General features: G+C 35.1%; 1 long non-coding RNA gene across 1 annotated transcript in view; it reads left to right on the plus strand.

The window, feature by feature from the left end:
- Nucleotides 1-20,492, plus strand: part of LOC117094745 — a 102,836-nt gene extending 82,344 nt beyond the window's left edge. The window contains exon 4 of the long non-coding RNA XR_004441663.1: nucleotides 20,324-20,492. This is a non-coding gene — a long non-coding RNA (uncharacterized LOC117094745). The remainder of the gene's footprint in view (nucleotides 1-20,323) is intronic.
- Nucleotides 20,493-22,078: the final 1,586 nt, after the last annotated feature.

Below are 22,078 nucleotides of genomic sequence, written 5' to 3' on the forward strand. Positions count from 1 at the left end.
AACCTATTTATTAGAATTATCTTTAAATACTTTAAATAGCCTTGTGGATACTTTAAAATTATACTAATGATATGGAAACATACCTTGACCAAGAATGAAATGAACATATGCAAAATGGCCAGATATGTTCAGAAACTTGAATTATTATTCCAACTACAAAATCTTTCAGAAATCATTGGAGAAGAATATTGGGTCATGAATTAGTCTATTTTCTCAAGTAGGATTAATTTGAAAGCTATAGTGTAAATTCAATGGTAGGGAAAAATGGATAAAATCACCAGGCTTATTTTTAAAAGCCACATATTACAAAAAGCAGAAAGAATTTGTAGTTTTTTCTTCGATATACTATATGTATGAATGGATGCACAGAGTTTTATAGACTCAAACTCCTGATGATGAAATACAGTGTTTACTGAAAGATTTTTTCCTTGTTAATAAATGTTTCTATGATACACATTTGATAATACTTCTTTGTTTCATTTTAAATTATTTTTCTTTCAAGAAAGTACATGCAAAATAAACTTGCCATTTTTACAAGAGCTGTTCTCTTACTAATACTCTAATAGTTGCTGCCAAATATTTCTAAAATAGTTTAAAATAAATTTCATTATTCACCATTTGTTTCTTTTCCAATTTTTTAAAACACAGATTTAACTGTAGATAAGGGAAACTTCTCTGAAATGCCAGACTTTGTTGCACAAATATAAATTATGAAATACACAGCTGTATCTAACAAATGAAAACTACTAATTTGTGACACTGATAAAAGCACATTGCTATTATCAAAGAAACTATAACATTCTGTGGATTCAATACTTACCTTCCCTTTTTATGAATATTTTAGAGCTAGTAGGAAGAACTATGTTTTTAAAATGTGTAGCTTAAACTATTTTGGGTATAAAGTATTTCCATGTGAATTAATAACAATTAATTTTATTCCTAGAAAAATTAGAACATGTATTGACTTTAAAGCTTTTGAATATTCATGAAACATTTCTTAAGAACCTATCATTGTTTAATACATTGAGTTGCTTACTATATTGTGGTAGTTTTAAAACTTGAAATATTTTAGGCTGAGTGCAGTGGCCCATGCCTGTAATCCCAGCTCTTTGGGATGCTGAGATGGTTGGATCACTTGAGGTCAGGAGTTAGAGACCAGCCTGACCAACTTGGTGAAACCTTGTCTCTACTAAAAATACAAAAATTAGCAGGGTATGGTGACTCAGTTCTGTAATCCCAGCTACTGGGGAGGCTGAAGCATGAGAATCACTTGAGTCCAGGAGGCGGAGGTTGCAGCGAGCTGAGATCATACCATTGCACTCCAACCTGGGCAACACAGCAAGACTCTGTCTCAAAATAAAATAAAATAAAAAGAAAGAAAATTTTTTTAGAAAAGACTTCCTAACCTGGTATGCCTTGTAATCTGTTCCTCAGTGTGACAGTGAGCATTGTGTGTGAGCACACTGACAGTGTGACAGTTTCAAATAAGAGTGCCCTAGGGGCAAATAAATGTGGTCATGTTGGTTTTCTCTGGGTGGAATTTTTCAGACTCTAATATGTGTTGTGAATCTTGAAGGGGAGTTGTGGGTACATGTTTCACAATTCCGTTTAACCACAGGGCTTCTTTTGGGGAGAAAGGAGGGGTACACAGCACCTATTAACATAAGCATGTATTAATGCACATTTTAAAATCTACTCTGTATCCCTGCACCTTTACTTTTGTACCTGCCAGCTGCTTGTGCTGTTGGCATCTATCACTTTGCTCCTCACTTTTACACTTCTTGCACCATCTAGGTGTTCTCTTCTTGGCCCATCTGCACAGCAACCACAACTGGTCCATGCCTGTTGTTTCTCTATTACCTGTGCTTGGATCTCATCACCATTCTACCTGTCTCAGAACCAAGGTAATCTCTTTTATCTGACAGAAACATTTCCTCCATCTCAATCTTGCTTTTTTTGTTCTATGTGGAAGTAAAGGGACAGTTTTTAGTCCTCAGAAGAATTGGTTTGATGTAGCTCTTTAAATTTTAAAATTCATTAACTTTGGGTAGAATCAATAGTGTTGTTTCAGGTTACTACACAGGCTTCTCTTTCTCAGAGACCATAGGCAGCTCTCCTCAGTCCAGAAGACCGAGTCTTATGGCTTTAAATGCCTCTACAGACTGTGTCTTCAACCACCAGTTTTCCCCACGAAGAAGATGTTTTGCTATATCTGGCTCATTGTGCCAAACTTATTTCCCACTTATGCTGATTTTTTTCTCAAGGGAACCCTGCTCTCTGTATGCCCATATTTGGCTTCAATTACATTTTACCACATTCTCACACTGCAGTCTATCACATCTGTATGTAACTAAAACCCAAATATGAACAGAGTTCAAATTCTTTTCTATGAGGTTTCTCAGCCTCTTGTAGTCAAGGTATGTAGCTCATTGCTATTGGGCTATCACCTATTTCCATTTGCTAAAATTCTCAGCTTCACCTCTAGCATGGTTAGGATGGTTCTTCTAATAAGTTGTTCTGTGAAACGAAGATATCCAACTAGAACTTATGAGTAATTACTAATGAGTAACCTGTCATAATCTGGATTATATTTCTGGGTGAGAACTGAATTTTTCATATATTGGTGAATGATTAGAAAGTTCCACATTTTGTAGTTTTTTTCTAGGAAGTTTGAAATATATGTTTTTTCAGAGATAAAATAATGTATTTCTGTTTACAACAACCAAATATGAAATCATGAGTATTTGCAATGGTGCCTAAGTAAAATTGACAATATCAACAAACCTCTGCTTATGGAAATCTAATTTGTTTTTATCATTAAACTGAGTGCTTTTTTGGATTCCACAGTATTAGCTGTGAAATAGTTCAACATCACATACCATGAATTTCTCCAGCCATAGGAGTTGTACTAAACACAAGTTGTAATGGCATCAATAGAAGAAGCATGGTTTCAACTCTTACTCTATCAAATGGTAAACAATCTTCTTAGCTAACTGAATTTTAAAATCTCCCTTGACCATATTGCAGTTAAGAATGTGACAGATCAAAGCATGGCCAAAGGGAGGGGAAAAATAATAATCAGAGAGAAAGATTACATCTATAGAGGAATAAAGACAAGGCATAGATCTTTGGGACATTATACTTCTGGAAAATGCCAATATTGAAAGACATCAATTGATAAAAATTAAGCTTTGAGAAATTTCCTAAAGAATGTCTGAGAATAAAAACTATCCCAGTGGCACATGTGACATTCCAAAAGGTTCATATGGCATTGAATAAAGCTTTGCACACAGAGAAGATTTTGGGGAAACCCAGGAAGAGGAATTCTCCTTTGACTTCCAAAGGAAAAACTCTGGCTAAGGATTGAAACTGTCTTGTTTGGTGAAGAGTAAGATGAAGTTCATACTGGTTCCAAACTAATATTATTTAGTTGTTTAAAATATTTTGAGTATACCTTAATTAATCTTAGAATAAAACAGATATAATATGCATACCATAGTTTGAGCTTAATCATCTTAAATAACCCATCACTAAGTTTTGATTTAAAGCACCTTTTCCAGATGCTAGATTTTATCTAACTGTTGCAATGAAATTTCTGTGTCTGGAGTGGGTAAAACCAAAGAAGTAGCATCTTTTTCTGAAATACTGCTAAATTATGGTTCTATTGTGATCTGTTGAATTATTCAAATAATAAAAAAAAGAAAGCATGAACACTGCTCTCAAGAAACTTGGAATTGTTATAAATTATAAGAAATATTATTGTCATGAATCCTGATATGGTTTGGCTGTGTCTCCATCCAAATCTCATCTTGAATTTCCATGTGTTGTGGGAGGGACACAATAGGAGGTAACTGAATCATGGGAGTGGGTCTTCGCTTTGATGTTCTTGTGATAGTGAATAAGTCTCATGAGATCTGATGGTTTTAAAAGTGTGAGTTTCTCTGCACAAGCTCTCTCTTTGCCTGCTGCCATCTGTGTAAGACATGACTTGCTCCTCCATGCCTTCTGCCATGATTGTGAGGCCTCTCCAGCTACATGGAATTGTAAGTACATTAAATCCTTATAACTTGTGTAAGTAACCCAGTATAAGTAAGCCATACTTACTTCCTAGATACAATGGGGGTATAGGAATTGAGTAAATACAGCCATTCAAAATGGGAGAAATTGGCCAAAACAAAGGGGCTACAGGCCCCACACAAGTCTGAAATCCAAAGGGTGGCTTGCACCCTCTGAAGCCATAACCTGAGCTCTACGTTGGCCGCTTTCGCCATGGCTGGAGAAGCTGGGATGCAGGGCATCAAGTCCCTAGGCTGCACACAGCATGGGGACCCTGGGCCAGGCTCATGAAACCGCTTTCTCCTCCTAGGCCTCCAGGCCTGTGATAGGAGGGGCTAAAGGTCTCTGTCATGCCCTGGATATAATGTATATTATACTATACATTATAGTATATCATGGTTTTTCTCAGGTATGGCTTTATCGGCAGAGTGAAAACGGACTAATACAGCAAATTGGTACCAGTAGAGTGATACGCTGCTGCAAAGATACCCAAAAATGTAGAAGCAACTTGGGAACTGGGTAACAGGCAGACATTGGAACAGTTTGGAGGGCTCAGAAGAAGACAGGAAAATGTGGAAAAGTTTGGAACTCCCTAGAGACTTGTTGAATGACTTTGACCAAAATACTGATAGATATGGACAATGGAACCCAGGCAGAGGTGGTCTCACATGGAGATGAGGAACTTGTTGGAAACTGGAGCAAAGGTTGGGATATGGACAATGAAATCCAGGCTGAGGTGGTCTCAGGTGGAGATGAGGAACTTGTTGGGACCTGGAGCAAAGGTGACTCTTGTGTTTTAGCAAAGAGACTGGCAGCATTTTGCCTCTGCCCCAGAGATTTGTGGAACTTTGAACTTGAGAGAGATGATTTAGGGTATCTGGAGAAGAAATTTCTAAGCAGCAAAGCATTCAAGAGGTGACTTGGGTGCTGTTAAAGGCCTTCAGTTTTAAAAGGGAAACAGAGCATAGAATTTTGGAAAATCTGCAGCTTGACAATGTGATAGAAAAGAAAATCCCATTTTCTGAAGAGAAATTCAAACCAACTGCAGAAATTTGCATAAGTAATGAGGAGCCGAATGTTAATCCCCAAGGCAGTGGGGAAAATGTCTCCAGGACATGACAGTTTTCTAACACTGCTATAACAAATGACCACAAATCTAGTGGCTTAAAACAGTACAGAGTTATTATCTTACATTTCTGGAGGAAGAAGTCTGAAATGTGTCTTATTTGGCTAAAATCAAAGTATGGGCAGGCTTTGTTCCCTCTGGAGGTACTAGGGGACAATCAGTTCCTTGTCTTCTCTAACTTCTAGGTCCTCCTGCATTCCATCTTGTGTCGCCCTCTTCTGTCTTTAAAGCCAGAAATGTTGCATCTTCAGATTGCACTCTTTGACTCTGACTCTTGTTTTCATTATCATGTCCCCTTCCCTCACTGTGTTCTTCCTGCATCACTCTGCCCCTTATAAGGACTTTTGGAATTACACTTGGCACACTTGGAGAATACAGGATAATCTTCCCATCTCAAGGTTCTTGATCATCTGCAAAGTCCCTTTTGGCATGCAAGGTAAGAGATTTCTGGGAGTAGGTCGTGGGCATTTTGTGAGGCCATTATTCTATTATAATTATTAACATTTAAAAAATCTGAAGATAAATATAAAAAATGTAAAGTTCCAGAGTCTCTTAAAAAAATCAGAAGTTCTGTCAACACTCGAGTCTATACTTGCTATGATGATGATCAGCTAGAATTGAATATCTGGTAGTTCCTTTGTAAACACCTTGTTGCCCTTCAGTTGACCAAAGTTCATTTGGGATGACTTTGCTAACTGATATTACCTGCCTAGCCTCTAGAGCATTTGAACTTTTATTTTCTGTGTAAAAAAAATACCTAATTCAATTTTAAACAGAGTATAATAATTATTTTATTTTTCTAAGTAATTATTACCCTTTTAAAAAACTGACCTCTGATTATAATTTGGTTTCTTTGAATCCCCACCCAAATCTTATCTTGAATTAGAATCCCCATAATCCCCATGTGTCAAGGGAGAAATCAGGTGGAGAGTAAGTAGTTGGATCATGTGGGCCATTTCCCCCATGCTGTTTTTGTGATAGTGAGTCTCACAAGATCTGATGGTTTTGTAAGAGGCTCTTTCCCCTTTGCTATGCTCTTCTCCTTCCTGTCACCTGGTGAAGAAGGTGGCTTGCTTCCCCTTCGCCTTCTGCCATGATTGTAAGTTTCCTGAGGCCTCCCCAGCCATGCTGAACTGTGAGTCAGTTAAACCTGTTTCCTTATAAATTACCCAGTCTCAGGCCGGGCGCGGTGGCTCAAGCCTGTAATCCCAGCACTTTGGGAGGCCGAGACGGGCGGATCACGAGGTCAGGAGATCGAGACCATCCTGGCTAATACGCTGAAACCCCGTCTCTACTAAAAAATACAAAAACTAGCCGGGCAAGGTGGCGGGCGCCTGTAGTCCCAGCTACTCGGGAGGCTGAGGCAGGAGAATGGCTAAACCCGGGAGGCGGAGCTTGCAGTGAGCTGAGATCTGGCCACTGCACTCCAGTCCGGGCGACAGAGCGAGACTCCACCTCAAAAAAAAAAAAAAAAAAAAAAAAAAAAAAAAAAAATTACCCGTCTCAGGCAGTTCTTTATAGCAGTAGGAAATAGACTAATACACTCTGAGGCAGTTCTTTATATAGCAGTATGAAAACAGACTAATATATTTTCTTAGTGATACATACGAATATTCTAGTTCTGTTTAGAATCTTATTTCCTACTGAAAGTTTATCCTTTTGAATTTTGAATTAATGCTTCAGGTTCATGATCCATTTTCAATGTACAGGAAAAATCAGGTCTTTGAGGCTGCAAAATGGAGGCCTAGTTCCTGGTAAGTGATTAATTATCAAGATGGCGATGCTCAGTGGGATCTCTGTGGAGATGTCCTGCTGTCTGTCTCATTTGCATTTTAAAACATCAAGAAAGAAATAAACCAAAATACTCATATTTATGACATATTGATCACATTTATATTGGAGCAATGCAAAATTCTCAGACAGAAGAGGAGAAACATAGCTGAAGCTATTTCAGAAAATTAGAATAAATTTTGTTTTATATATATTTATTTTGATGTTGAATGGAAACAATAATAGCTCGCAAACATATTATATTCCCAAGACCCATCGACAGTTTCAATTATGATGGAAGTATTTTGTTCTGTGAAAATACTGATGAAGATTAGCTCTGTTTTCCCATCCAATAAAAGCTATAAAATGGTTCCAAAATATAAATGGTGATTTTTAAGTTTATTGAATGCAAAACTGAGCCTTGAGATATCAGTGTCAAGGAAATCCAAAGTTCATCAAATGTAGAGTTATAATTACTTTGCCACATTTATTGTTGTATTTTGAGTTTCATAAATTTCTCTGAACAAATGGAAAATTTGTGCCAAATAAGAATTTATATTTGGGTTTATTATTAAAAGTACACATTTATAGTCTGTCATTGCAAGTTTGTTTGGTCTATAGTGGTTGGACATATTGCCCAAATCACTATACTATCAGCAATTATGCATATTTTAGCTTTTACCACAGTAATGTTCTACTTACATATCATCAAACTCATTAACTTCTCTGAGGTGCATTTCTTAATTACCCCAGACCAATGTCATTCCTCAGTCCTATGAATTCCTTTACCACTTATTATGTGTATCATTTCATATATAATTTAAGAAAATCTTTTTTTAACAGCAATATTGACTACTGTATTCATTTGCTCGAGCCCAGCTGTCTTTTTTTGCTGTTATTGTCTTACAAAATTACCGTTTCTAAGACCTTATTCTTATCCTCTTTTGTAAACTCTGTCAAATAAGAGATAAAATTGAAAGAACAATAAAAGAATAAAATGGGAAGGGTGGCATAACTTCTAAAAAGATGCTAACAGATAAAGCATATATGGTGGAGGAAATAGTGTTCCTGAAGTAAAAAAATTACAAGTGGAATAGGAAATTATTAAGGTATACATTTAAAAAACCTTTCTCAAACTGAGGTAAACAGTAAACTTCTAGATTGAAAGAGCAAACCAGATTCCAGATAAAAATAGTAATACTCAATTGTGCGTCAGATCCTGGAATTATTTGACTTCAAGAAAAAAGAAAGACCTTACAACATACAGAGAATCCTTTCTAATCTAAATGTAAAAGGTAATGAAGTATGGCATTTAGAAGAATAGGAGAATAAAATCTTTATGATTCCAGAGTAATACATACTGTTTAAACAGGATACACAAATTGCTAACTATAAAGAAAAACACTGATAAATTAAACTACATTAAAGTTAAGAACTTATTATCATAGGTTATCATTAAAAGAGTGAGTGGGAGTATATTTTTCATGTATTTGGCACACACACATATATATACTTATATATATATATATTTATATATATATAAAGGTCTTACATATCCATAATACATAAAGAATGCTTGCAAATCAATAAGAAAATGTCAGATAACCCAGTAGAAACATTGGCAAATGACTTGAATAGACACTTCACAATAGGGAATATCTTGGTAGCCCATAGACCTGTGAAAAGGATCTCAACTTTATTTGGTCATCAAGCAAATTGCAAATTAAAACCAAAATGTGATGCCACTCTATACCCATCAGACTGACTAAAATGACAATGTCAAGTGTTGGAGAGGATGTATAGCAACTAGAACTCTCATCAATTATTGATAGGAGTTGTAAATCAATATAACCACTATGGAAAACTATTTGTCAATATTTAGTAGTGATGAACATATTCATACCCTATAGCCCAATAATTCTACTCTGCAATATATATTTCACATATGTTGCCCAACAGGCATGTGCAAGAATATCCATAGCAATATAGTTTGTAATGGCCCTGTGTCAGATATTGCCAAGACAACTCAGTTTTGATGGTTTATAGAACTCACAGGACTCAGCACAACTAAAGTCATGCTCATGGTTATGATTCATTGCAGTGAAAGGATACAAAGTAAAATCAGGACAAGGAAAAGACTCATGGGGCAAAATCCAGAGGAAACATGGTGCAAGTTCTCAGAGTCTTCTCCCAATTGATCACACAGGACACACTTAATTCCTAGAGCATCAAGTTGTGATAACACATGTGAAATGCTGTCTATCAGAGAAATCCATTAGAGACTCACTGTTTAGAGTTTTTTTTTTTTTTTTTTTTATTGGGACAGACAAATATGCAGCCTCTGCCTAGACCATAGCAGAATTCCAGACTCCAGAAGGAAAGCAGGTGTTCAGCATAAACCACATTGTTTTTGCAAACCATTTGGGCACAATGAGACACTATTACCAGTTACTCACTCCAGAATCCAGGTTCTCACATGCTAGTCAAGGGCCAACAGTAGATGCAGCCTAGTCTAGGGATAGCAGTATGCCCTGTTATGTTAACTCTTTTCTGCATAAGCTCCAAACTGGAATTAACTAGGAGCTAAAAATTCTAACAACAGTTAAATGAAACAGTGAATAAATAAATTATGGTATGTTCATACAATGGATTACTTTACAGAAAATGAGAATTATATTCTAAAACTCATATGCAACGATATGGCTGAGATATAATGCTGACTAAAAGAAGCAGGACGTAAAAGGATACATATTGCATCTTTATGTTTGTGGGAAGTTCAAAACTAGATGCAATTAAACATCATAATGTTTGAAATCACCTAGGGAGACTAAGAATCTGAGTGTTGATCACATGTTCACTTTGTGACTATCCTTTGGGTGAAACACGATTTTTGCTCTTTTCAGTATTATGTTCTATAGCAATAAAAAGTTTACTAATAAACATTTCTTAACATGAAAAAATAATAAAGACTTTTGCATATATTTAGGCAGAAGGAACAGATGATTTAGTAAGAAAGTAAGAGATTTTTCTGATAGTTCTCTCTATGTCATTAAAACAATTAAAAATATGTACTATTTAGAGAATGTTTATGCCAGAAACTCTACTGGGTCATAGTATGTAACCCTGACCTCTCCAGTAAAGCAGACACTGGACTCATGTGGCTTCTGAGGACATGAAATGTGACAGTCCAAATTGATATATGTGACATGCAAATGCTATAACTGTATGGTATAGCTCTATGGTATAAGTATAAAATATACACTATATTTAGAATTCTTAGTATAATAAAGAATGTAATATCTCAATAATGTTTTACATATTGAAATGATGTGTATTATTGAACCTATTGGGTTAAGTACAATCATTTTTATTTAAATGATAAATATTAAATTAATTTTACCTTTTTAATGTGACTGCTGGAAAAATTAAAACTATAAATGTGGTTTGCACTATATTTTTATTAGCACTAATACAGATCATGCTATTAATTCCTTACATTAAACCTGGAAAGTAAGGAGTAGTCTCATTTTACAGATAAGAACAATGAGATTTAGGAAACGAAGTAAAAGTATGCATTGTCTAATTTGCAAAGGTTTCATAGCAAGCAATTAGCAGAGCTAAAATCAGATGTTTACATGATTCTAGGTCCTGTGCTTTTCACCTCCTGTTATACTCTCAGAAGACCATGGTGCATCATCTACTGAATTTTCAGAGGAGAATGGGTTTAATCCAAGTATTCTTTATGTAACCAGGCTGAAACCTCTATGTAAAATCAACAAGAAAATATTTTTATGTACCCAACGACTCAGGAAAATATACTACTTATGTAGCTACCCTACCAAAATCTTCATTTAAATATACAATTCAGCCAATGTATAGAAAAACTAAAATATTCTTGAATGGGAAACTCATGGTGTGAAAAAGCTGATGGTGGGCTTTGAGTTTATGTGAACATAAAAATGAGTCTATTAAAAGGGAAATATAATTCCTTAAAATTATTGAATAAAATAATACAATAATAATGATTTCAAAATTACAGAATATAAAAACAAAAACTAGGGTGTGTGTAGTGGAATGGGACTAGGCTGAGGATGTATAGTTTGCAGTTTACTTAGGAGGAAGTTAATAGATGCTATTTCTTTCTTGAACTTGATAAACTGACAACTATATGCTTAATCAATGCTATAAAAGATACAAATGTAAACACTAGTGGAACTAAAAACAGAACACATAATTTACAACATACTGAAAGTAGATATCACAGGTAACATAGACTATCAAATAAAAGAGAGAAAACAAAGAAAATAGCTAAGAAGCAAAAATAAAACCAAATCTTTAAAATAAGATGACTGAAAGAGCAAATGCAGATGCTCCTTGACTTAGAGTGGGGTAGTGTGGTGATGAACCCATTGCCAGTGGAAAATATTGTAAGTCAAAAATTGACATTTTGTAGAACTAATGGCACCCAAAACACAATATCCAAAAAATTCTGGCAACACAGCACACTGTATGGGTTGTTTACCTTCGTGATTGCATGGCTGACTGGGAGCTGTGACTCACTGATGCTGCCCACATAGTGACAGTATCATACGACGTATCACTATTCTGGGAAAAAAATCAAAATTTAAAATTTGAGGTACAGTTTCTACTGATGGCATATCACTTTTGCATCATTATAAAGTTGAGAAATCTTAAGTTGAACAGTTGTAAGTCAGGACCATCTGTACACTTCTTCCAACAATAAAACAATGGAATAAACTCCATTAAAGAAAATATTGAGTTGAAAGAAAAATATTCTGTTTAACTTTTTTTTTTTTTTTTGAATACCAAGGTAAAGCTGTAGTAACAAAGTTGTATTTAACGATCCTATAGTATCTAATTCCATTTGCTTTTCTGGTGACTACTTTTAGAGTTCTTTGGGTCTTAATTCTAGTCAGCTATTTACAATGTTTATGTTTATTGACAAGCAGCTACAGGAAGTAGAAATGTTAATGTCTCATTTTTAATTGTCATTGTTTACCTCAACTTGTGGCTACATGTAGCTTTGATTTAGGAAGCAATAATAACTTTATTCTTTAATGGAAGCATTTAAAACTCTGTTTATCTTTCCTGGATCTCAGCCTCCAATTACCTAGAAACAAAATGAAAGCAGTGAGAGAAAAGACACAGATGCCAACAGGAAAACAATGATTTGTACCCTCAGTATAATGACCATATGTATTGGTAGTGCTGAGACTATTATTACTATGTGCTTGCTTTTGATGGAAGTTTTCTTGCTCTATTTTAATAAAACTCTGAAATAGAAAACTAAGTATACTACAAATCCAGCTGTTTATTCTCTTAAATTTTATTCTTGTATCAGTGATTCTGGGCCATAGCAGCTTTGAAGGCTAAACTAGGTCTCAATATTAGTCACTCAGCAGAAAGCATTTTTCTCAGGGGTGATTCCACCTACCCTTTAATTTCTCATAAGCCTAAGAATTTTATTTCTGGTAGTTCTCGAGACTGGGAAGTTTAAGATCGAGGAACTTGAAGATGAGCTCTCTGGTGAGGCTCTGCTTCCTGGTTCATAGATGGCCATCTTCTTGCTGTGTCTTTACATGGGAGAAAGGGCAAGGGAAGTCTTTGGATTCTCTTTTATAGGGGGACTAATCCCATTCACAAGACTTCCTCCTCATCACCCAATCACTTCCCAAAGGAAACACCTGCAAATATAATTGCATTCAAAATTAGATTTCACTGTGAATTTGCGAGAGACATAAACATCCAGTCTATAGCAGCAATGAACGATATATTGTCCTGGAGAAACATGTTCAAGAGAAATCTTTTCCCTGAAACCCACTCCTCTGTAGTCTGCCTCAACCAGCTCATTGCCTGGCCTATTGTAGGAACTCAGTATATTATTTTATTTTACAAAAATGGACTTTTATATCATACAGTGTTTTATAACCTATCTTTCTCACTTATAAAATAATTATGTAATAAATAGCTTCCTATGTATTGTGATTATAGATACTACTACCCGATGTGAGGTGTGGAAGAAATGTCCTATTACTTTAATTTCACAATTACAGAAAAAAAATATGAGTCTGAGTCCCTTACCCACCTAGCAAATTAGAACCTCATAATTTTAAATACAGGTGCTTGTCTATGTCTCTAGTTTGCACAAAAATTCAGGAAATTTATGAAGTGCCCAGAAAATGGAATGAGAGTGTCTGAGTCACCATGGTCACTGAGGACTTTCCCGTTATCCAAACCCTTGGAGTTACTTAAAGGCAAGTGGCTCTTCTGTGTCTATGCTCAGGCCCAGAAGGGTCTCAGTGTGAGGCTTCAGTCTCTCCTCTTCCACCAAGGAACCATTCTCCTAAAGGTCCTGCCACTTTCCTGGGATGCCCAAATGGAGCAGAACAGAGACCTTTCTTCCTTTCTAGTCGTGTGGAATATGTTTACTCTCTTGCTGTGTCACCTTCTGAATTCCTCCAACAAACTCCTCTCCACCTCAGCTTTCCCAGCAAGATCTGAGAAAGGCCTCCACTTCCTTCTCCTGATAGCAAAATCTCTCAATGAAGAAAGACTGTCTTGTTGGAACAGGGAATGGAAAAATAGAAGATAGCACAAAAATGTATCTTTTTCTCTTTTTATTCTTCTTTAGTTATAAGAAACATACAAATGCTTTAATAGCTTCTACACATTCGTTAAATATTTTATCTCTATCATCTCTGTCTATATATATCTACACATGTCCTTTCTTCTTAAGTTACCAGATGATCATAAGTTAGACAAAAAAGATACTCAAGTTGGGGGGTCAGGCTTGTTTTGTATGAACATAATAGGTATCTGCATGAATCAGTATGTAGTTACCTTAAATGCAGTTTTGTGGATATTTTTCCCCAATGTAAAACATTTTTGGAGAAAGGATCAAAGGCACTGGGTGTGAATGAGAGTCCCACATTTTCCTGAGGTCACCTTTCAGAAGGGGCTTACCTTTCTCTTTCTTTATTCTTTTATTTTCCTACTATCCCTGGTAAAGTTAAAGTTCTCTTTATGTGTTTATTTTTTCTTGTGGCAAAAAAAAATGTAAGTTGAGATCTGCCCTCTTAAAATTTTAAGTGTATTGTTTACTGTAAGCACATTGTTATACAATAGCTTTCTAATAAGTTTTTCATCTTGCATGACTGAAACTTTATATGACTGAAAAGAAACTCCTCATTTTCCCATCCTCCTAGCTCCTGGCAACCACCGTTGTACTTTCTGCTAAGATGAGTTTGACTATTTCAGATACCTCATATAGTTAGAATCCTGCAGTATTTTTCCCCTCTGCCTGACTTATTTCACTTAGCATAATGTCTCACTTAGCATAATGTCTCCAAGATTCATCCATGTTGTGGCATATGCCAGGATTTTCTAAGTGGCTGAATAATACTCTATTGTATGTATACACTTACATATTTTTTTGATCCATTCATTAGGTTATTTTCACCTTTTGGTTATTATGAAAAATGCTGCGATGAATATGAGAGTACAGATATCTCTTCAATATCCTGATTTCATTGTTTTGGATAAATATCCAGAAGTGAAATGACTGGATCATATGGTAGCCCTATTTCTAATTTTTAAGGAATCTTTATACTGTTTTAAATTGTGGTTGCACTATTTTACATTTCTACCAACAGTGCATAAGTGTTCCAATTTGTCTACACCTTTGCTAACACTAGTTATTTTTGGTTATTTTTAAAAAACATAATGGTCATCTTAGCAGGTATGAGGTGGTATTTCATTTTTGCTTTGATTTGCATTTATCTGATAATTAGTGATGAGTATTTTTACATGTACCTGTTAGCCGCTTTTAAGTTTTCTTAGAATAAATATCAATTTAAGTCATTTGCCCATTTTAAATTGGGTTATTTATTTTCTTGCTGTTGAGCTGTAGGAATCCTTTTTGTGTAATCCTTTATATATTTTGGGTATGAATACTTTATCAGATATATAGTTTGCAAATAGTGTCTTCCATTCTGTGGACTACCTTTTGACTCTCTTGTTTCTTTTGCTGGGCAGAAGTTTTTTAGTTTGATGTATTCCGGTTTTTTTTTCTTTTTTTCTTTTCTTCTTTTTTTGAGACAGAGTCTTGCTCTGTCGCCCAGGCTGGAGTGCAGTGGCGCGATTTCGGCTCACTGCACCTTCTGCCTCCCGGGTTCACGCCATTTTCCTGCCTCAGCCTCCTGAGTAGCTGGGACTATAGGCGCCCGCCACCGCGCCCGGCTAATTTTTTGTATTTTTAGTAGAGACAGGGTTTCACCGTGTTAGCCAGGATGGTCTCGATTTCCTGACCTCGTGATCCGCCTGCCTCGGCCACCCAAAGTGCTGGAATTACAGGCGTGAGCCACCACGCCTGGCCGATGTATTCCCATTTTTAATTTTTGCTTTCGTTGCCTGTGTTTTTAGGGTCATATCCATAAAATCATTGCAAAAACCAATGTCATGAAACCTTTTCTCTGTGTTTTTGTCTAGGAATTTTATAGTTTCAGGTATTATGTTTAATCCATTTTTCATTGATTTTTGGGTACGATGTTAGACAAAGGTCCAATTTCATTCTTTTGCAAGAGAATATCCAGTTTTTTCAGCATAACTTGTTGAACACACTATCCTTATCCCATTGTGTATTCTTGGCACCCTTCTCAAAGATCAGTTGACCATAAATGTCTAATGTTATTTTGGGATTCTCTATTTTAGTCCATTGGCCTGTATGTCTGTCTTTATGGCAGTACCATACTGTATTGATTATTGTAGCTTTGTAATACAGCCAATTTGTTTTAAAATCAGGAAGTATAATATCTTCAGCTTTGTTATTTCCCAAAGTTATTTTGGCTAATTGGAGTCTTTGTGGCTTTATGTGTATTTTAGAATTTTTTTCTATTTCTGTAAAAATTGTCATTAAGATATTGATAGAGATTGCATTACATCTGTAGATTGCTTTCAGTTGTATGAATATTTTAATAATCTTAACTCTTTCAATGCATGAACATAGAATATGTTTTCATTCATTTGTATCCTTTATAATTTCTTCTTTAATGTCTTGTAGTTTTTGGTGTACAAGTCTTTTGATCCCTCAGTTAAATTTTTTCCTAAGGATTATTGTTTTTTGTCCATTTGTAAATGGGATTGTTTTCCTAATTTCCTTTTCAGATTGTCCACTGTTTGTGCATAGAAACACAATTGAGTTTTGTATGTTGATTTTTGTATCCTGGAACTTTACTGAATTTGTTTCTTAGATCTGATAGGTTTCTTTCGTGTGTGGGGGGGTGGGGGCACTCTTCAAGATTTTCTACATATAAGATCGTGCATCCGTGAACAGGGATAATTTTCCTTCTTCCTTTCCAATTTGGATGACTTTTATTTCTTTTTCTTGACTAATTTCTCCAGGTAGGACTTGCAGTACTGTGTTGAATAAAAGTAGCAGAAGTGGATATCTGTGCCTTTTTTCCTGATTTTGGAGGAAAAACTATCAGTTTTTCATTGTTGAGTATGATGTTCACTGTGGACTTGTCATATATGACCTTGTTATGTTGTGATAATTTCCTTTTGTTCCTAGTTTGTGGAGTCTTTTTATTTTGAAAGCATATTGAATTTTGCCAAATACCTTTTGTACATCTATTTCTATCATCCTGTAATTTCTATCCTTTATTCTGTTAATGTGGTGAATCACATTGATTGATATTTATATGATGAGCCATCCTTGCATCCCAGGGATAAATCTCACTTGGTCATAGTGTGATCCTTTTAATACACTGTTGAATTTTGTTTGCACATATATTTTTGAGGATTTTTGCATCTAAATCACCAGGGATATTAACTTGTAGTTTTATTTTCTTGTGGTGTCTTTCTCTAGGTTTGGTATCAGAATAATGCTCGCTTCATAAATCGGGTTTCAAAATGTTTCTTTCTCTTCCATTTTTTGGAAGAGTTTGCAAAGAATTGCCACAAATTCTTTAAGTGTCTGGTAGATTTTATCATTGAAGCCATCTGGTACTGAGTTTTTCTTTTTGGAGAGGTTTTTGATTACTGATTCAATCTCTTTACTGGTTATTAGGTCTGTTTGGATTTTCTGTTTCTTTATGATCCAGTTCTGATAGGCTATATGTTTCTAGGAATTTATCCATTTTTTCTAGGCTATCCAATTTGGATAATCTATAATTGGCTTATAATTGTTCATGGTAGTCTCTCATAATTCTTTTTGTCTGTGGCATCAATTGTAATGTCTCCTCTTTGATGTCCATTTTACTTTTTTTGTCTTCACTCTTTTCTTCTCAGTCAAGTGTAAAGTTTGTTGGTTTTGTTGAGTTTTTCAAAAGACCAATTAATTTTGTTGATTTTTCTATTGTTTTTCTATTCTCAATTTCATTTATTTCCTCTCTAATTTTTATTATTTATTTCTTTCCCTCTGCTAACTTTGGGTTTAGCTCTTTTTTTTCTATTTCTACTTCCTGATGTAGAGAATTAGGTTACTTTAGATCCTTCTTTTTTAACATAGACATTTATTGCTTTAAAGTTCCTTCAGAACTGCTTTTGCTGCATCCCATAACTTTTAATATGTTGTGTTTTCATTTTTATATGTCTTGAAATATTTTCTAATTTCACTTTTCATGTTCTTATTTTGCCCATTGGTTGTTCAAGAATGTGTTGTTAAGTGGATTTTTGTTTTCTTTCTGCAGTTGATTTCCAGTTGCATTATATTGTGATCAGAAGACATACCTATATGATTTCAATCTTATAAATTAGTTAAGATTTGTTTTGTGACCTAATATGTGATCTATACTGGACAGAAGAATGCATATTCTGTGTCTGTTGCATGAAATGTCCTGTATATGTCTCTTAGGTCTATAGTGTTCTTCAAGTCCTCTGTTTCTTTATTGATCTTCTGTCTGGCTATTCCATTCATTATTAAAAATGGATTTTGAAGTTTCCTACTTTATTATTGTTGGTGTCTATTTCTTCCTTCACGTCTGTCAATATTTGCTTTATGTATTTAGGTGGTCTGATATTGGTTGCGTATATATTTATAATTGTATCTTCCTGGTGAATTGAACTTTTTATCATTAGGTAATGTCATTCTTTGCTTCTAGTTACAGTTTTTGACATAATGTCTACTTTGTCTGTATAAGTATAGCTATTCTTGTTTTGTTTTGGTTACCAATTACATCAAATATCTTTTTCCATTCTTTTGTTATGTGTGCCTTACATTTAAAGTGAGTCTCTTATAGACAGCACATAGTTGGATTTTGTTTTTATTTTAATCTATTCAGCCACTTTGTATTTTGATTGGTGAATTTCATCCATTTACATTTAAAGTAATTACTGGTAGAGGAGAACTTACTGCTCTTTTGTTAATTTGTTCACACATTATTTTCATGAGCTTACTGAGCATCTTTATTTATGATATTTATTTTGAATTATATGTTAGGTAATTTGTAACCTGTATCTTTAGGGTCAGTTTCTGGAGATTTATTTTGTTGGTTTGATTGGGTCATTTTCCCCCCATTTGTGTTGGTGTCTGCATATTTGAAAAACAAACCACCTCCCCAACTCTTTGTAAACTAGCTTTATAATAGGGAAAAACTTTCACCAATCGGCCCAAGTAGAGATTCTGAAGGCCTCTCAAAGTTTTTCTGTGGATGTGTCTTTTCTGGGCTTTGCATGTGTAGATTTCCATTTAGAAGAATTTGCTAGTTTCCTTTTTTCAGGAGTTCGTAATCTTTTGCTTTCTCTGACGTCTGCCATCCTGTGGTGGGCCCTCTGACCTGCTGTCAGATCATGCTCTCTGAGCAGCAACATGCCACTCAGATCTTTTATACTCTTTGTGGCTCGTGGCATCTAGAGTATGCTAGGTCCCATCTGCATTACCAGAAATTCAAGAAAGAAACCAGTCCCTTGGGCAGCCCCTCAAAAAGTTGGACTGTTGGACATGTGTTCCACTCTTCTCTTTCCTCCTTGAGTGCGATACTGTGGTTCCTCTGGAGTAGCAGCATATACCCAGTTCTTTTTCTGTTCTCAGTGGCCCCCAAGCATCTAGAGTATGTCTGATGTTATCATTGCTCCAAGATAAAAACCTCCCTGAAAAGTCAGAACATTGGATGTATGAGCTCGTCTCCTCTTTCTCTCACCAGGGAGTATCCAGAAGCTGGTAGTTTCCTTCCAATCACATGGTGCTCTGTCAGGCAGAGGGACTATGGTGAGAGGGTGACAGAAATTTTTCTACTTGCTTCTGTGTGGCTGGCTTTGTGTTCTCCTGGGATGCAGATGCCTCTTAATTGATTTCTGGATTTCTCATAAACAGAATTAGTTTATATATTGTTATTGATTTGATGTTTTGTGAGATGAAGGAGGTGCTTTTTATTACTACATCTTGCTGATGCCACTCCTCAATCATTCCTCTATTTACTATTAAGTTTTGCTATTTACATATGCTTTTGTTTGCTGAGTTTTGGGGAATGTGATCACTAACAAATCATGCTCTATGATTTTTATCTGTAGTAGAGAAAATAGCTAGGAGATGTAGACATACTGACAGATACTATTTATTAAGCACTTTTATTGCATCAGGACATACCTGAAGTGTTTATGAGATGATATTTAATATTCATAAAAGCATTGTAGGCATATTGCCTTTATTTTTCAGTTTTGTAAAGGTGAAAACTAGTGCACAGAAATAGTAATACATAACTTTCTCAAAGTCATGCAGCTTATTAATAGAAGAACGGGGAATTAAACACAGGCAGTTCAACTTCAGAGACTGTACCCCAGGAGTCAGAGACAGCACATATTAGCTTTGCACTCATGTAATTTAACTCACTGGTTGTTCTACAAGTGAAAAAGTGTAAGAAACAAAACAAAACAAATCAGTATGGTAACCACAAAAATAAAAATATCAGAAAACCCTCCACATTTTTGTTCAACTTAGAACATATGTGTGAAATGGTGTTTTTTTGTTTGCTTGTTTGTCTTTTTTTTGTTTTTGTTTTAAAAGTTAAATATTCTTATTTTTTATAGCTGGAAAATATCCCTTTTTGCTGAAAAACTATTTTTCCCCAAAATGCTGATTATATTCTCTGTGTTATAAATGGGAAAATAAAACAGGCCCTCACCAGATTTTTCATTTAGCAAAACTGTACAAAGAGAAGAAATCTGATGTTTGGCCAAACTTAAATACAGATTTCCCTGAGAGTCTGACTGTGAAAAATAAGCTGTGGTAAGAGTTTTTTAGGTTAAGATAATACTAAATACTATATTCAAGATGGGAGAGATGATTGCTATTTTTCAACTAGTCCATCTGGGTCAGTTTGATACTAATATTTTTCTTTATTTTTATCTCATTAGGAACTAAATCCTGTTGTATCAAAGGTCTTGAGAACTCTGGCCACCTGCCACTCATCTGTGCTATACCCAATAGCAGCTTTTGGATCCTAGAGTTGCTTCTGTCTCTCATACCACAAAACCACCTTCTCCTGATTCTCTAGGAAGACTGCTGAGAGTCGACATCGAGCCACTGGTGGTATGTACTGTATAAAGAGTTTTGATTAAGCTTGATTAATTGTCCCTCAGGATAGTTTTAGTATTTATACCCCATAATATCTCTGTGTTATACCAATACTTCTTATTAATATATAAAAATCCTTGCTAATTTTATAATTGTAAAATGTCTTGTTGTTTTGATATGCATTGAGGTTGATTTATTTCTTATTAATTTGTATACTTTTGTGACACGCATGCTTGCATCTCTTGTCTGTTTTTCTGTTAAAATATTTTAATTGGTTTTTAAGAATTCTTGGCAAATCAAGTATATTGACTCTTTGCCTTTCATATAAGTTGCAAATATTTCCTCCAGTTTTTTTTATACGTTCTTACTTTCACTTAATGGTTTTTGGATGCATAGATATTTTTGACTTTTCAATTTGAAAAACTTACGTCATGCTTAGAATTGCTATTCATGCTTCAAAATTATATTTTCTAGTTTTTATTTTTTAATATTAATTTTTTTTTTTGAGACAGAGTGTCACTCTGTCACCCACACTGGAGTGCAGTGGCGTGTTCTCAGCTCACTTCAACCTCCACCTTTTGTGTTCAAGTGATTCTCCTGCCTCAGCCTCCTGAGTAGCTGTGACTATAGGCATGTGACACCACGCCTGGCTAATTTTTATATTTTTAGTAGAGACAGGGTTTTGCCATATTGGTTAGGTTGGTCTGGAACTCCTGACCTCCAGAAATCTGCCCACCTCGGCCTCCCAAGGTACTGGGATTACAGGCTTGAGCCACCATGCCCAGCCATATTTTCTAGTTTTTTAAAAATAGTTTTCTGTTTCATATTTTATTATATCCCTTTCTGTATTTTACCTCTCTCTAAATTGGAATGGTAAGTTATTTCTGGGAAATTTCCTGGTGTAAGACAGGGAACTAACTTTATTTTTTACATGATTAGTCAGGGACTTCAGTGTCAATTTTTTTTTTTTTTGGTTGTGTTTAATTTTTGACATACATTTTGCTCATTGGAGAAGAAACTTTTTTTTTTTAATTTAGATTTTATCCTCAGTTTACCTCTCCACATCAGGAAATAGGCAGTTATTTTTATGAAAGCATCCTTTCATCTTACTCTTTTTCCATCTCAGCTTCCTTTGGCACCACCCCTCCTTCCTTGTTGTTATTTCTCATCTTCATATTTAATATATTTTATATAATTTTTCTTAGACGTATCGCAATGTGACAGAATTTTCTTAACTGAACTTTTTACTGAACTATAGTGTACATACAGAAAAGTACATGTATAATTTGTATACAACCCACACAATAAATTTGCTTAGAGCAAACAGACCCTATAGCTAGGGCACAGGTAAGTAAATACAATCTTTTGAGCAACCTAGAATGCTCCCCTAATATCCAGCTACAGTCAGTACCATCTATCCCTTCCCCTCAAGTTAACCATTATTATGAATTGTAACACCAAAGTTTACTTCATGTAAATAGAAATATACAGGATGGAATAACAATGTAGCTCCTTTTGCTCATCATGTTTGAAATATTTTTGCGTAATTGTGTATAATTATAGATCATTCATTTTCATTGCTGTATGATCATAAC

The sequence above is a fragment of the Trachypithecus francoisi genome, unplaced genomic scaffold (genome assembly GCF_009764315.1).
Source record: "Trachypithecus francoisi isolate TF-2019V2 unplaced genomic scaffold, Tfra_2.0 Lachesis_group13, whole genome shotgun sequence".
NCBI lineage: Eukaryota > Metazoa > Chordata > Mammalia > Primates > Cercopithecidae > Trachypithecus > Trachypithecus francoisi.